The 5,261-nt window shown below is 45.1% G+C and overlaps 1 protein-coding gene across 1 annotated transcript in view; it reads right to left on the reverse strand.

Moving 5' to 3' along the window:
* Positions 1-4,919, reverse strand: part of TRAPPC12 (trafficking protein particle complex subunit 12) — a 38,415-nt gene extending 33,496 nt beyond the window's left edge. The window contains exon 1 of the mRNA XM_065947609.1: positions 4,813-4,919. The gene's annotated coding sequence lies outside the window, so the exon portion shown is untranslated. The remainder of the gene's footprint in view (positions 1-4,812) is intronic.
* Positions 4,920-5,261: the final 342 nt, after the last annotated feature.

The raw sequence follows: 5,261 nt of genomic DNA on the forward strand, positions 1-5,261 counted from the left end.
TATCAGGATGATTCCTCATTGGACCAACGGTTACAGTAAAATTAAGCACCTCTTTTCAGTCTCAAGAGTCCTGGCTGACACAGCAATCAGAGCAGAAAAAGAAAAGGAATCCAGATTGGAAAAGAAGATGTGAAACTCTCACTGTCTGCAGATGACATGATCCTCTACATAGAAAACCCTAAAGACTCTACCAGAAAATTACTAGAGCTAATCAATGAATATAGTACAGTTGCAGGATATAAAATTAATACACAGAAATCCCTTGCATTCCTATATACTAACAATGAGAAAACAGAAAGAGAAATTAAGGAAACAATACCATTCACCATTGCAACAAAAAGAATAAAATACTTAGGAGTATATCTACCTAAAGAAACAAAAGACCTATACATAGAAAACTATAAAACATTGATGAAAGAAATCAAAGAGGACACAAACAGATGGAGAAACATACCGTGTTCATGGGTTGAAGAATCAATATTGTCAAAATGGCTATACTACCCAAAGCAATCTATAGATTCAATGCAATCCCTATTAAGCTACCAACGGTATTCTTCACAGAACTAGAACAAAAATTTCACAATTTGTATGGAAATACAATAAATCTTGAATAGCCAAAGCAATCTTGAGAAAGAAGAATGGAACTGGAGGAATCAACCTGCCTGACTTCAGGCTCTACTACAAAGCCACAGTCATCAAGACAGTATGGTACTGGCACAAAGACAGAAATATAGATCAATGGAACAGAATAGAAAGCCCAGAGATAAACCCACGAACCTATGGACACCTTATCTTTGACAAAGGAGGCAAGGATATGCAATGGAAAAAAGACAACCTCTTTAACAAGTGGTCTGGGAAAACTGGTCAACCACTTGTAAAAGAATGAAACTAGAACACTTTCTAACACCACACACAAAAATAAACTCAAAATGGATTAAAGATCTAAATGTAAGACCAGAGACTATAAAACTCCTAGAGGAGAACATAGGCAAAACACTCTCTGACATGAACCAAAGCAGGATCCTCTATGACCCACCTCCCAGAATATTGGAAATAAAAGCAAAAATAAACAAATGGGACCTAATGAAGCTTAAAAGCTTTTGCACAACAAAGGAAACTTTGCTTTTATATTCCCAACTAACTTACCCTCGGGAGAAAATAATAGCAAATGAAGAAACAGACAAAGGATTAATCTCAAAAATATACAAGCAACTCCTGCAGCTCAATTCCAGAAAAATAAATGACCCAATCAAAAAATGGGCCAAAGAATTAAACAGACATTTTTCCAAAGAAAACATATAGATGGCTAACAAACACATGAAAAGATGCTCAACATCACTCATTATCAGAGAAATGCAAATCAAAACCTCAAAGAGGTACCATTACATGCCAGTCAGAATGACTGCTATCCAAAAGTCTACAAGCAATAAATGCTGGAAAGGGTGTGGAGAAAAGGGAACCCTCTTACACTGTTGGTGGGAATGCAAACTAGTACAGCCGCTGCGGAAAACAGTGTGGAGATTTCTTAAAAAACTGGAAATAGAACTGCCATATGACCCAGCAATCCCACTCCTGGGCATACACACCGAGGAAACCAGATCTGAAAGAGACACGTGTACCCCAGCGTTCATTGCAGCACTGTTTATAATAGCCAGGACATGGAAGCAACCTAAGTGCCCATCAGCAGACAAATGGATAAGGAAGCTGTGGTACATATACACCATGGAATATTATTCAGCCATTATAAAGAATTCATTTGAATCAGTTCTAATGAGATGGATGAAACTGGAGCCCATTATACAGAGTGAAGTAAGCCAGAAACATAAACACCAATACAGTATACTAATGCATATATATGGAATTTAAAGAGATGGTAATGATAACCCTATATGCAAAACAGAAAAAGAGACACAGATGTACAGAACAGACTTTTGCACTCTGTGGGGGAAGGCGAGGGTGGGATGTTCTGAGAGAATAGCATTGAAACAAGTATACTATCAAGGGTGAAACAGACTACCAGTCCAGGTTGGATGCATGAGACAAGTGCTCAGGGCTGGTGCACTGCGAAGACCCAGAGGGATGGGATGGGGAGGGAGGCGGGAGGGGGGAATCGGGATGGGGAACACATGTAAATCCATGACTGATTCATGTCAATGTATGGCAAAAACCACTACAATATTGTAAAGTAATTAGCCTCCAACTAATAAAAATAAATGGAAAAAAAAAAAAAAAAAAAAGAAAGAAAACCAAATAGATGGGGAAACAATGGGGGAAAAAAAAGAGCCCTGGCTGAGACAAATACGGTCCCATTACTTATGTGTCATGGAGGAACTCCTGCACGTGGACACCATAAGCTGTGACCATGAATGCTATAAACAGGAAGTCCAAACAAAATACTGCCCTTTTCCCAAAGATTTAAACCTTGGAAACAACTGCCTGTAGATACCATGATAAAGAAACAGTAGTATACTCAAACTGCAGTGAAAATGAATGAGTTATCCTATAGTGAATGCTTCAATGTTTGGACCTCACAAATCTAATTCTACACACCGAATGGGTAGAAAAATAAACAGTACAATGATTTTCTACCTGAAGTTCAAACAAGAAAATTAAACAATATATTATTTTAGGAATACAAACAGAAAAATAAGGTGATAATGCACAGTTGGACTGGGCAGAGGGCTGGAAGAGGCCTTGAGAAAAGGTTTGATGGGGGCGGCGCATGGGTCTAAGCTGTTGGCAACGCTGGTGCCAGAAGCCACGTCTGCACTTGACTTTGTGTTTTTCATGTCTGTTACATGCAGGCTTTACATTTCATACTTTAAAAACAGAAAGGCACATGTATCTGTCCTTGATTTGCATGAGATATAAATCTTCGCTTCTCCTACTGATTTAATAAATGCTCACATGGCACTGGTGGTAAAGAACGCATCTGCCAGTGCAGGAGACACAAGAGACTCGGGTTTGATCCCTGGGTCGGGAAGATCCCCTGGGGGAGGGCATGGCAACCCACTCCAGTGTTGTTACCTGGAGAATCCCACGGACAGAGGAGCCTGGCCGGCTACAGTCCATGGTCGCAGAGTTGTACATGATGGATCGACTAACACACAACACAACATAAAATCAGAGATGTGGTTTTAAGCTTACATCCAGCATCAAAATGCTAGGAAAGAAATCAGACTTTCTCCTTGTCTGCTTGAGTTCTTTGCACGAGCTTAATTAATGCCTGAAAATATTTTTAAGTGATTTAAATTCACTAAGAACAATGAAAACTACTGCTCTTTAGGCTCCCTTTCTGGACACAAGACTTCAGTTAGAAATCTTTTACCAGATTGCACTAATGGAAACCATATTTCCATGAAAGAACTGTGCCAAGAGGTAGGAATCTAATTAGTATACAATTGGAAAGGCCCCCATGGAGAGAACACTCACCACAGATCAAGCATTTTACATGTATTATCATATTTAAGCCTTTAGGACCAACTTAGAAAGCATAAGCTCCATCACAAAGCAGGGGTCAAGTGATTTGCCTAATGTCAATGGATACAGACCAGATTCCTACACAGGTTTTTCTGCCTCTGCTGTCCTGGTAGGACTGCTGAGACAGGTCAAGATTGAGAACAGAGGGTAAGGCAGGGAGAGCTTGGAATGACTGCTTGAGGCTTGGCCTTACCACCAAGTAAAGTGACCTCTGAAAATGACTTAATCCTTTAGTCTCTGCTTCCTCATTTGAAGATTGGGATCATGAAGATTAAATAGCGACGGACGCACAGGAGCTAGTAACTTATCATTTTAATGATGAAGCAGAGTGGTAACACGCTGTCCAGGAACAGTGAAGATCCTGTTAGGGATCATAGACCGTGAGGACTCGTGACTGTATTACTTTATTTGCGACTGTCTGTCCCTCCCCCCAGCCCATTACACAGACCGCTGAACTCACTGACATACAGCACAGCCTCCTGAATCTGCAAAAAGAAACAGGTATTTAAATACGATGTTTCCAGTAGCCATAAGAAGGTATGAAATGCAAGTCCAAGGAAATGCTTCATTGGGGTTAAACTCTTTTGTGGACTAGGTGAGAAAAACAGGCATACATAGAGAACTTTCTTGAGCCTTACGCTCTACATGTTTTCAAGCCCTCCGAGTATCGATACTCCAGTCAGCTCTGTCCTGCGTGATGCTCTGGAAAGCGTCTGCCAGCTTTTGCATAGAGATTGAGAGGCCTTTACACAAACCATCGCGTTTTGTCCCCACAATGAGTCCGCTTGGGCGGGTTACTGTGAACGTTCATCTACAGACGAGGAGGCCAGGAGTTACGAGTCACAGTACGACAGCTGGGCCCCGGGGCGCAGACCCTCCCGAGCTTTCGGCGCCCAATGCGGGGGCCGCTCCAGCGGTGTGGAGCCAACGGCCGCCCCTGCAAAGGGCACGCACTCAAGGCTCGCGCTCCGGACCCTCAGGGCCATCCTGGGCCCGGAGGGTGGCGGGACAGAGACGAGTCCCCGGGGAGGAGAGAATCCCGGGCAGGAGAGACCAAGGAGCAACGGAGACCTGGGAGGAGAGACTCCCCGGGGGGGAGAGGCCTAAGGCAGGGGAGGAGAAGGAGCAGCGGAGCCCTGGGGGGAGAGACCTCCGGGGAGGAGAGGCCAAGGGGGAGCGGAGACCTGGCGGGAGAGACCGTATGGGGGGAGAGGCCCGGGGAGACCCTCCCACCTCAGGGGCTGAAGCTTGAGACGGCACGCGCCCCGTCTTCACAGCCCGGGCCCTGTCCTCACCCGCCCCCCAGCCCCCCGGGGTTGGGGGAAGGGTCACCTGTGGCTGTGACCCGGGTCCGGGAGAAGCTGGAGGAAGCCGGGAGGCCAGGAGCGGACTCGGCGCCTCCCGCGGCGCCTGCGCCTGCGCCTGCGCCTGCGCGCGCCCTCTCCAGCGCATGCGCGCTGCAGGAGCCGAAGGCCGCCGCGGTTCCGGTTCCGGCCGTGGTGGGCGGAGCCCGGGGGCGGGGGCGGGAGCAGCTCCGGGTGGGGCGGGGCCGAGCGCGTCCCGGCCTAACTATAAGGACGTCGCTAAACCTGTGGCCAGAAGGCAGCTGGGAGGGAAGTGGTAAGCTTTTTTTAAGTTCGTGGACAGTGCATCCTTGAAATACTTATTTCCAGGGCTGTGTCTTTGTGCCTATATGTGTTTTCAACTTTTCTTGTTGAGAATACATCCATCTGTACGACTTGTGTAATCACATTAAGGATAAAAATGGTAATAATAATAAT

This window comes from Muntiacus reevesi, chromosome 10, assembly GCF_963930625.1.
Source record: "Muntiacus reevesi chromosome 10, mMunRee1.1, whole genome shotgun sequence".
Taxonomy (NCBI): Eukaryota; Metazoa; Chordata; class Mammalia; order Artiodactyla; family Cervidae; genus Muntiacus; species Muntiacus reevesi.